Source organism: Helianthus annuus, chromosome 17 (genome assembly GCF_002127325.2).
Source record: "Helianthus annuus cultivar XRQ/B chromosome 17, HanXRQr2.0-SUNRISE, whole genome shotgun sequence".
In the NCBI taxonomy this organism is placed as follows: domain Eukaryota; kingdom Viridiplantae; phylum Streptophyta; class Magnoliopsida; order Asterales; family Asteraceae; genus Helianthus; species Helianthus annuus.
In genome coordinates, this window is record NC_035449.2 from 73,533,478 (window position 1) to 73,546,208 (window position 12,731).

General features: G+C 39.8%; 1 non-coding gene across 1 annotated transcript; it reads left to right on the forward strand.

Annotated features, from left to right (window-relative positions):
* Nucleotides 1–6,496: 6,496 nt before the first annotated feature.
* On the forward strand, nucleotides 6,497–6,602 carry LOC118489455. Its single transcript, XR_004887476.1, has one exon. It is a non-coding gene; the product is annotated as a small nucleolar RNA R71 (small nucleolar RNA).
* The last annotated feature ends 6,129 nt before the right edge of the window (nucleotides 6,603–12,731 follow it).

Genomic DNA, 12,731 nt, shown 5'->3' on the forward strand with positions numbered 1-12,731 from the left:
TTGCTTGTTGCCATGATTGTAGATGTTAGTGAACCTAAAGTGTTCAAGAATTTTTCAAAAATTGGGCATGGTGTCTCTAGAATGTAGAGCATCCCAAAAGTTCACTACTTTAACAACAATTCCTACATCTACAACCATCAACCATGTTCAATAAACAATTCCATTATCATATCTTAACAACAAGCAAGTGGGCAAGAACACATAACCTAAATCACCTTGTTTTTCACAATGTATCACCATAATATAGCAAAGTAAGGGTTCATACCTTGTTTCAAGATGGTAGGATGCTTGTGAAACTAAAAATCCCAAAACCCCCAAATTATCTCAACCTAGGGTTTCAAACTTTGACCCCAAAATCGCGCTTTCTCTGAAATCTCTCCTCACAATCACAAAGCTTGTGAAAAATTAGTCGATTCAGACCAAAATTCCACTTGATTTGGACAAGGATTGAAGGTTTTATGAGAGAAAGAAGGTGGAAGAAGAATGGAGGATGTGGGTTCTTAGAGAAGAAGAAGATGGTGGAAAAGTGAAGAGTAAATGGGTGGATAGGGATTAATCACGTGACCATGCTTGTTTGTTTTCGATTTTTGTTATTTTTTTTTATTTTTTTTATGTATATACGGAACCCAATCGACGGAAACAAGTTTTGTGCGTACCGTAATTTACGGTCTCACCGTAAATTACGGTGAGACCTGAATTCAAAATTGCACCGTAATTCAGTAGAGATTTACCGTAAACCCTGTAGGATCGTTTGCTGACCCGATGAGTCGATCAGAAGAGGTCTTAGACTAGTTCAGAGGCGGAATTCATTGAATTAGTCTTCGTAGAGCTTGATTTCACACTTTAACGTCTCCTTTATTGATTCTATAACAGTTTACAAGCACATGGAGACAATTGGACAGGGCTTCGTCTTTACACCTTAGAAAACACACACTTAACTTCTCTATCTACTGGAACCACCCATATGACACCTATATATAGGAGTCAGGAACCACTCATATGGACATGTCCATATGAGCGAACCTACCAGTTGACATATGGGCGGTCCACTTAAATGTCACAAAAGCGGTCCGACTCATTTACCCTATAAGCGGCCCTAAAACTCTAAACACATATACAATACGAACAACCCTGTCCTAAGACTCGAACTAAGATGTAGTCGACAAAGTTCAACCTCCACCGTAAATTACGGCTTTACCGTAATTTACGGTAAACCCTGGACTTCCAATTCTTACCGTAACACAGGAAGTTTACACCGTAAAGTCCACACATTTTTTTTACCCACCGTAAATTACGGTAGAACCGTAATTTACGGTGCTCGCTGGGCATTCACCTTTTGACAAAAATTGAGATTTATGTGACCAATTTTTTTAGATTTTTAAGTTTTTTGATTTTTTTATGTTTTTTAATTTTTTTCAAAAACTTGTAAAAATTACCCTACCCCCTCAAAAATCCCGTGTTGTCCTCAACACAATGTAAGAGCAATTCGCAACCCGAATATCCCCACACTTGTTTCGAACACGGACTTCGAGGAACTAAGGCAATTGTGCAACTATACAAACAAAACAAAACGAAACTACTATGTACACTACCACCAAACCTGGGCCTTTTATGGTTGTTCCTCCTCGACCGGGCGTAAGATGTAGCCCGCTTTGTCAAGCTCCAAGTTGTTGATGTCATTGCCATCCAAATACGGCTTTAACCGGTGACCGTTCACCGTTTGTTGTTTCAATGTTCGCTCGTCTTGAATGTCAACATCTCCGAACCTTCCCACTCGTCGGACAACGTAAGGGCCCATCCACTTGCTCTTGAGTTTCCCCGCGAACATTTTCAACCTTGAATTGTATAACCACACTTTTTGACCCACTTCAAAGTTCTTCTTCTTTATCTTTGCATCATGAACTTTTTTCAGTTTGTCTTTGTATGCAGATGCACACTCATACGCTTGGTCCCTTATCTCCTCAATTTCATTCAGTTGAAGCTTCCTCGCCCGACCCGCTTCATCATAGTCCGCATTCACTGTTTTAATTGCCCAATATGCCCTATGTGCCAACTCCATAGGCAAATGACATCCTTTCCCGTAAACCATTCGATACGGAGTGGTATCAAGTGGGGTTTTGAAAGCCGTGCGATACGCCCACAATGCGTCATCAAGCTTGCTTGACCAATCTTTCCTATCCGTTCTAACCGTCTTCATTAGAATTTCTTTGATTTGCCGGTTAGATACCTCCACTTGACCACTCGTTTGCGGGTGGTACGGTGTAGCCACACGGTGATTCACACTATATCTTTTTAGCAACTTTCCAAAATTGAAATTTTTGAAATGTGAACCACCATCACTTATTATCACCCGAGGTACACCGAAACGAGAAAAAATATTGGATTGCACAAACTTACATACAACGGAATGATCGTTGGTCCTTGTGGCAATAGCTTCAATCCATTTCGACACGTAATCAACTGCAACCAATATGTATAAAAACCCATTTGAGTTTGGGAAAGGACCCATGAAGTCTATTCCCCAAACATCAAATACCTCCACTACCAAAATTGGTTGCAACGGCATTTCATCACGTTTCGAAATGCTTCCCATTCTTTGACAATTGATGCAATTTCGGGCATACTCACGAGCATCCTTGAAAATCGTGGGCCAATAAAACCCACTCGATAACACCCGATAGCCTGTCTTATTCCCACTAAAATGGCCCCCACATGCGGATGAATGAGCATGGGTCAATATCTCTAAAACTTCAGTTTCGGGAACACATCTTCTTATCACTTGGTCGGCCCCGATTTTGAACAAGTCGGGTTCGTCCCATATATATTGCTTCACTTGACTAGAAAACTGTTGTCGTCTCTTCTTAGTCCAATGATTTGGAATCGCACCCTTGGCCAAATAGTTAACGTAATGAGCATACCAAGGGGCAACATAAGTAGAAACGGCCAACAATTGTTCATCGGGGAACCGTTCATTGATTTCACTTGCATCATCTACACCTTCCAACGGGATTCGGGACAAATGATCCGCAACAACATTCTCACATCCCTTTTTGTCTCGGATTTCAAGATCAAACTCTTGTAACAATAAGACCCATCGAATCAACCGCGTCTTTGCATCCTTTTTCTCCATCAAGTACCGAACCGCACTATGATCCGAGTAAACCACCACCTTGCTTCCCCAAATATACGAACGAAACTTATCCAAAGCATACACCACCGCTAATAGTTCCTTCTCGGTTGTGGTGTAGTTAAGTTGTGCTTCGGATAAAGTTTTGCTCGCATAGTAAATAACCACCGGTTTCTTGTCAACCCGTTGACCCAAAACTGCACCAATAGTAGTATCACTTGCATCACACATTATCTCGAACGGCTTTGACCAGTCAGGTGGTTGCAAGATAGGCGCTTTGACCAAATGTTCCTTCAAAACAGTAAAAGCTTGCATGCACTCATTACTAAAGTCATACGGGACATCTTTTAATAACAAATTGCATAAGGGTTTGGTGATAACACTAAAACCCTTAATGAAACGTCGATAAAAACCCGCATGTCCCAAAAATGACCGTACACCCTTAACATTTTTAGGAGGTGGCAACGATGATATTACCCGTATCTTTGCCTTATCCACCTCCATCCCTCTTTCCGAAATCACATGTCCCAACACAATGCCCTCTTGCACCATGAGATGACTTTTCTCCCAACTTAGCACTAAATTTTTCTCAACGCACCTTTTCAAAACCTTTTGCAATTCGTTGAGACAAGCATCAAAAGTAGTGCCAAAAATGGAGAAGTCATCCATGAATACTTCGAGCGACTCTCCAACCATGTCCGAGAAAATACTCATCATACATCGTTGAAAAGTTGCCGGAGCATTACACAAACCAAATGGCATTCGCCTAAAGGCAAAGGTGCCATATGGACATGTGAAGGTGGTTTTGTGTTGGTCATCCGGGTGTATGGCAATTTGATTATAACCCGAATACCCATCTAAGAAGCAATAATATTTTTGACCCGACAATTTTTCAATAATTTGGTCAATAAAAGGTAGCGGGAAATGGTCCTTAGAAGTGGCGGCATTCAATTTCCGGTAGTCAATACACACCCGCCACCCGGTAATCGGTCGGGTGGCAATTTGTTCACCACTTTCATCCTTGACTACTTGAATGCCGGCCTTCTTAGGCACAACTTGGGTGGGACTCACCCAAGCGCTATCCGAGATCGGATAGATGATTCCCGCATCCAACCATTTAATTACCTCCTTTTTTACTACCTCTCTTAGGTTCGGGTTCAACCGCCTTTGAGCTTCTCGTGTCGGTTTGGCATCTTCGGTTGTGATAATTTTATGCATGACGATGGATGGACTAATTCCTTTAAGATCGGCAATCGTCCATCCAATAGCACCCTTGTTCGCTTTTAACACCTCCATCAACGCTTGCTCTTGTGCCAACTCCAAATTAGAGGTAATAATGACCGGTAAAGTGTCATTATCCCCTAAAAATACATACTTCAAGTGGCTAGGCAAGTCCTTGAGCTCTAACTTTGGTGGTTCCTCCAACGATGGTTTTGTACCCGAATCGATTTCCACCGGTAAACCCTCGAATTGGTGGGTCCATGGTGGTCTACCTTCTTTCATTGCCATAGCATCTTGTGCTTCCTCTTCAACCCGTAGTGCATAAGCATGTACCTGTTCAGAAAAGTCACACAGGCAAATATCCAAACCATCCTCCTCATACTCATGTGGGTTGCATCCATCTACTATGTCTGCCATGAAACACTCATCAACACCGTTAGCATTAGAATTGTTAGTAAAAACATTCAAACGCATTTTTCGATTTCCAAACGCCATATCAACTGTACCAAATCTACAATCGATAATAGCATGTGCGGTGCTTAAAAATGGCCGACCAAGAATTATGTTTTGTTGTTGTTTAGGGTCCGCCGATGAGTAATCCAAAACTAAGAAGTCCACCGGGTAATAAAACTCATCAATTTTTACAATAACATTTTGAACCATACCCCGAGGCAACTTATGAGACAAATCGGCCAAAACAACCGTCGTCTCCACCCTTGCTAATGGACCAAAGTCATATTGGTCGTATAAGCCCCCCGGTAAAATGCTAACTCCAGCTCCGAGATCTAGCAACGCCTTAGCCATTTGAAAATTACCCACTTGTACATTAATCAATGGCGTGCCCGGATCTTGGAGCTTAGGAGGAAGCTCCCCATTCAACACCGCACTCACTTGCCCGGTTAAATCCACCCGCTTAGGCACTTTTTTCTTGTTTTGCCTTTTTTGTGTACATAATTCTTTTAAGAATTTTGCATAAGCGGGAACTTGTTTTATTGCATCAAGGAGTGGGAGATTTATTTTAACTTGTTTGAACATATCCCACATTTCCTCTTTTTGAGGACCTCTTGACACAATAAAATTTTTCTTTCCCGGGTCAAGTAGGGCCGATGGGAATGGAACTTGACTCGGTTCACCCTCACTTTTTTCATTCTTTTCACTTTCACCCAAACCCGGTTTTTTAATAATTGGTTCTTTTGGTTTAACCGGTGAAAGTTCATCATCACTTTCCATTCCCGTGATATCCTCAACCACCCCCTCGACCAATTCGGGTGACAAATTGGCCTTAAACTCTTTCCCACTTCTTAAAACACTAACATGGTTAATATTAACATTATCTCGTGACGAACCATGTGAAGGGTTTACCTTAGTGTCGCTTGGAAGTTGACCCTTACCTTTCTTCAATTCCGCCACATCGGTTGCTAATTGACCCATTTGGGTTGTTAGTGATTGGATGCTTTTATCACGAACCTCGTCTTTTTGCATTCGCACTTCGTCTAGTTGGTTCCGTTTTTGCATCTCCATTTGCATGCTCTTTAGCATCTCCATCACCTCGTTTCCACCCGAAAGTCCCCCTTGTTCTTGACCCGTTTGGTATTGTTTTTGATACCCTTGGTTATTCCCGCCTCGGTACCCACCTTGGTTATTGTAAGATGGCCGTGAACCAAAATTACCTTGGCTACCTTGAAAATTCGGGTTCGCTTGATTTGACGGGTTCCCATATCTAAAGTTCGGATGGTTCCTCAATCCGGGGTGGTAGGTGTTTGAATTCATGTTGTTGTAATTCCTACCACCTCCTCCTTGACCTTGACCTTGAACCGCATTGACTTCCTCGTATTGCCCTTCCAACATTCCTTGGCAATTTTCAGCCGCATGACCTATTTCATTACACAAAGCACAAACATTATATATTTGATTAGTGGTTTGAACATTACCATCATCTATGGCGTTCACTTGTGGTCGGTTAGTGGTTGGTCGGGCTCTCCTTGAAGCTTGGGCCTTCCTTTTTGATGTAGTTGCCATGCTTTCCAAAACTCCCAATCTTCATTCTCATAATTCGTTCCAAACGTCCCTCCGGTGATAGACATCAAATCACGTGCGTCTTCGGCACTCAACCCCTCATGAAAGGCGTTCATCAACTCCCATAACTCAATTCCATGATGAGGGCAGTTTTTAATTATCATGTTAAAACGCTCAAACGCCTCATGAAACATCTCACCGTGTTGTTGTTGAAAGCTTCTCAATCCCTTCCGCGGATCATTGGTCTTTTGGGCGGTGTAGAATTCATCCAAAAATGTTTGTTGCATCTCCCCCCATGTATATATTGATGCCGAAGGCAAAGTGTAGAACCACTTCTTTGCCTTATCCTCCAAAGAAAACTGAAATAAGACTAACTTGACTTCATCGGCCGAAAAACCTTGACTCCCAAAAGTGTTGCAAATTGAGTCATAGGCCTCTAGATGGAAATACGGCTCCTCCGTTGCTAACCCTTTGTACTTCGGTAAACTTTGCAACGAGTTTGTTCTTACTTCAAAAGTCCTCCCTTGGTTGTTGTGAGGGATAACCACCGGTGAAGGGTTTTGAGTGATGATTGGCCTGAAATGTGCCTCTATTCCCCTTGCTTGTTCCCTAAGATGCCTTCTTGGAACACCCAATCGGCCCCTTGGACGAATAGGACCCATTGGTCTTGGTATAGGCCCTTGTGGTGCAATTGGTTGTTGGGGCATCGATGGGTATTGATTTGGCCTTTGAAATTGTGGGTATACATGTTGTGGCCTAACTTGTTGCAATGGAATAGGTTGTTGGATTGTTGGCCCTTGTGGTCTTGGCCGAATGTGTTGCGGTATAAGTTGTTGTTGTTGCATTCCACCAACACTCGCCATCCCTTGAGATTGACTTTGAACATACCCAAAATCCCCTTGATCACCATAATCTCCATAACCGTACCCATCATCTTCATACCCCTCAAAGTCTTCGAATCCCTCATCATAACCACCCCCTTGAATTCCTGAAGTTTGCCCAAATGGAATGGTTGAATACTGAAAACCCGACTGTTGTTGTTGTGGTCTAAAAGATGAAGTAGTATGCACAATAGTCGAATTGGGTGCAATTGTGAAGGTAGATGATGCTTGACCCGTAGTTGGGGGAAAGAAGTGAGATAATGGTGGGATTGTGGTGGATGGATCGTAAGTGATGGTAGGCTCAGTTTGAGTGGTGATTGGTTGAGTGGAGTTGGTTGGTGTAAATTCAGCAGTGGTATTAGGTAATGTAGTGTTTGGTGATGGTTGAGTGGAAGTAGGTGTAAAGGATGAGGTTGTTTGACTGATTGTAGGTGGAATCTGAGAATCAGCCATGATGTTTCTCGGTGTAATGGGTGAAGTGGGTGAACCAATGATTTTGTTTTCTCGCACTAAAACTCGGTTTTGTCGTAGCGTTCTTTCAATTTCCGGATCAAACGATAGCGGTGATGACCTTTGAGAGCCTCTAGTATGCATACACCTGAAGTACCTGCACACTAAACACAACCAGCGTAAACCCGAAAATAACAAACAAAACTACTAAAATAACACACGTTGCGCACTACTCCCCGGCAACGGCGCCAAAATTTGACGTGATGTCGTGGGTCACGCAAATTTAATCCCTAAACAACTGTAGTTAGCGGTAGTAGGGTATCGAACTCAGGGAGTATGTGGAAAATGTGTTGATTATATAGCTTTGCACTTAAACTAATTATTAAACTAAATTGCAGAAAGTTAAAATTCAAGATTGTAGATTGTTGTTTTAGAAAACTAAATTAAGAACTAAATCAAATCAAAGTTGGTTGTAAACAATTAGGAGAGAACAATGATCACCCTAGGTTTCAGTTTCTTAAAACAGTTGTGTGCAATTTCACTAGAAAGAGTTACATAGACATAACTCGTGTATATGTGATTGAAGTGATAAAAGGGAACAAAGTACTCGGATTAGATAACGCGAGGTTGTTTCCCGATGACCTATTAACCAATAACCAACCCTAACCCTTCCCGTGATATCTCGGTTGCCAACGGCACCAAGAACGTACGATTAAGACTAGGGGTTGCAATATAGATTAACACACTACAAACAATCAAACATACACCATGACATTCAAGCAACGCAAGATATCATTCTAGAAATGCAGAAATTAAACACACAAAAGGTTCAGAAACATTCACCTAGGATGATCACCGAAGAGTTTAGCCGGACATGGCGCGGTGAATCATCATCAACATCAAACTAGTGTTCATACAAATCAAAATAACAAACCGAATGATTGAAAATGTTCACAAACCCAACAAGTTCTCCAAATTCGCCCCCAAAGTGTCCAAGAACCGTCAATGATGAGATAATACCAAAAGACACCCCTAAACCGATTAAAACATGGCAGTTACATATTTTCCGTACAGGCTCCACCGTAAATTACGGCTCCACCGTAATTTACGGTGGACAACTTTTTGTTACGGCCTGGAGAGCCTGGTTTACGGTGCAGAAAACAACCAAATCCATGTCTACCGTAAATTACGGTAGAACCGTAATTTACGGTACTCAGCAACTTTGTCTCCTTTGTTTTGTCTTTTGTTCTCCTCTCGACCCGTTTTCCACCAAAGCCATCAAAAACTGCTTTTGATCCATCTTTTCACTCCTAAATCGTACCTGAAACATAAGCATCGTAGTTATCTAATTCAAGATAATTACACGGCTAATTGGAGGATTATTTCATATTTTAACATGCTTAAGGGTTGTCCAAAGGACCACCCGTCATAGACCATTAGCATACATGCACTTACCAGATTTGCGATCAAGCCTCGAACCGAACACTATTCTTTGTCAAGAGCATAAGGTTTAAGTCCAAGCATGGTTCCTCCCCACCATACTCGAATCTCTTAAACCAAGGCTCTGATACCAACTTGTAACACCCGTTCTTATTATTCAAGGTTTAACGTATATTTTACAAAAAAAACAATCATGTAATTAAGATTACATAAACATTTGGAAATACAGGTTTACTAAAACCTTTACAATTTATAATTTATTCTACGTAACGTGATCGAATTCGTTGCTTAAAAATTTCAACGTGGCAAAGTGCGGAAGCATGTAACTGTATCGTGTTCGGTTCTTCATTGAGCTTGATCGTCTTCCGGCATCCGTGGTGTATCTACATTTCATAAACATGAAATGCTTTAGTCATACGAGGTTTAAAACGTGTCTAAACGAGTTCGAGAAACAATCGATAACCAAAACAAAATTTTCAATCCTGGCCTCCACCGTAACTTACGGTGGAACCGTAAGTTACGGTGGCCTCTGGTTTAATCTGTTTCTACCGTACAACAGTAGAAACCCACCGTATCATTTTCATCTCCACCGTAACTTACGGTGGCCCCGTAAGTTACGGTGGACTCTGTAACAGCCCAGTTTCCTTTTTGCCGTAATTGACACGAAATCTTTCGTATCTTTCAAACCGCTTGTCCATTTAACCTACCGTTTCTTCCTACGTGATTGTAATTTGATTCTCCATCACATGGAGTTAAAATTCGATGTCCGGCTTAACAAAATTTAAGACTTTTAAGTCTTCGGCTTATTACCCTTTTTACCAAATTTTGACCCATTCGCGGTTTTACCAAACAAACGTATTTGTTTGATTCCTATGTCACATAAATCTTGTAATTTTAATGTTGTCTATCTTATTAGGTTCAATTCACGAGTTCATGTATAATCTTAAACCCGTTTGTACTCAAGTGCTTATTTTGACCCGTTAAGGGTATTTAAGCACTTCTCCGCATAATTCATAATTATTTATTTCTAGCTTCTTAATTTCGCAATATTTGTCAAATGATCTTCCACCACAACTATATTTATGGTGTGTTTACTAAGGTAACCTATGCAAACCGAGTTTTACCCCTCAACTCATTATTTTACGGCAAGGACTCAAATAGAGCCGTTTGATTAACGTAATACATCTTTCAACTTCTATACTTGTCCTATGTATTTATTTAATTGTAATAATCATTTCCAAACAACTTTTAAAGGTTGTTTGTTCAATTTAGCCTCCAAGGGCGTTTTGGTCCATTTTAGTCTTTTATTAACAATGAAGGACCTTTGAAAGTATATTTGACCCATAATCCCTCTTTTAACCTATGATTTTATTTGAAAAGTCATTAAGCTTTCCAAACGCTATGTTCATTACTTAAAACATTTGGTTTACTTATCAAGTAACCAAATGTCCATTTGACCTCTTTTAACACTCTTGAACCACATGTTCTAAATGAGTGTTACCCTATTTCACATACCTGGCGCAGATCAATCTATTGACCCGTTTTTAATACCTTGCTTTTATAACCGCTAATTCATAGCGTTGCTAATACCCATTTGACATTTACACCTGAAATAATATAGCTCGACAATAATCATTAGTCGTTATTGTCAAAGGGTGATATTTTTTTTTCACCTTTTGACCCATTTGGTCTAAGTGACCGATTATGTTGGCGAGATGATATTTATTACCATCTCATCTATATGACTCGCTTCGGTTTACACCGTCTGGTCATTTCACGTACTAATCGTTTTCTTAACGCTTTTTAGCCTATCATGGCTTACGCCTTACAGTGACTTTCAAAACAAATAGTTATGGTCAACGCATGACCAATTTACCGTTTTAATTTCTTTTAAACCATCAACACGGTTTCTTGTCATGCTCGACTACCTTGTTCCGTAAGTTTACACATCGGAACATCATACTTAAATTATGTATTTATCTTATTCGTAACTAATACGATAAGAGAATATTCTAACATATAAGACTAGTGTAAGCTATACTTACCTTGCATCCGAATTATGCTTTTTCCTTCATTCTTGATTCGTTTGACCCGCTTCCTTCCCCAAGCCTTTCACCTAGCTCGTTGAGCGTCAAACTATTTTCAACATTTACAAGGTGGTTAGATTAGTCATTAACAATCATGACTATTCCACCTTACTTATTTTCTTTGTCGAAACTATTATTCGACTTCATCACTAGTTAGTTTGACTTTCTAAAGTCAACTACCTTTAATCATATAATATGCACGATCAAGGCAATTCAACATTATGATTGGAACCCGTTTTATCCCATGTCTCATGTAATTAGTCAAACTTGCAATTTACACGTTTTAATTGAATTTCAACACTTTACTTCTCATTTAGGCATTTTATCAAACACCTAGGCATACTTCTACACATTTGCTAACTAGTTCACAACTAGTTATTTTTACCAAGATTAACATCAAAATTCAAACTTTCATGTCTAGTGTTCATGAACTACACTTAGTACTAGTATCATAACATCAATATTCATCAATTTAACACTCTAATTCAAGTGTTCATCTTCTTGTCATAAAACCCACTTAGCACACCTAGGGGTAATCATCAAATTTCTATTTTTCAACACTAGTTTATCAAATTATTAACTAGGGTTGTTCCTAAACATGGATTTCATCACAATAACACTCATAGATTCAACATTCATTCCAGAATTTTGATTATGATTGTTCATCATAATTTCAAAGTATCACTAAATCATAAGATTCAACATACCTTGTGATCCCCACGACTTGGTGATCATTAATATGTGTTCATGCATCCGATTTGGACCAGATTTGACCTTCAATTTGATGGATTTGTTGAAGTTAGGGTTTGAGCTCCCTAAAGCTCTTCCTGGTCGATCCTCACACACGCACACATACTCTTGTGTGTGTGTTTGTGTTTTATTTTTAAGTTTATAATTCATTTTCAAGTTACCCGGCTTTGGTCCCTCGTGTTTGGTTAGTTATTAATTAGGTTACAACCTAAATTACTTTCAATAATATTCCCACTTATTAACTAGGTTTTACATTTCTAGTTAACTTAGCGGGTTCGGGAATATTTATGACTAAGTTTATTTTAGGTCCCGCTAACTCGGGCCTTTTATCCATTTTGTTTCCTTAAAAGCTTTTATTCACCTTTTAGTTAATATTAGGATTATTTATTTAAGTCCTAATATTCACCGGGTTAAATTTTACCACTAACGGTATTTTACCAAGTCATTAATATTAATGTGGTTTGATTACCAAACCCGTTTTTGGGGTGTTACAAGTCTACCCCCCCTTAAAGAGGTTTCGTCCCCGAAACCTTTTCTTATATAATTTATCGAGTTTAACTCCGTGCATTTGCTCTCGATAATCAATTAAGCATTTCTCATACTTTAACCGATTGTTAGTATTACCAGAAAGGTATGGTAATATTCTTTTGGTTATTAATCATCTACGTATCTTACATGACATAGTGCGACTTGAAACAACGTAATCTCGTTATTTCCACTAGTTTAGTTAAATTAGCGATTCCCATCGCTTTCATATAT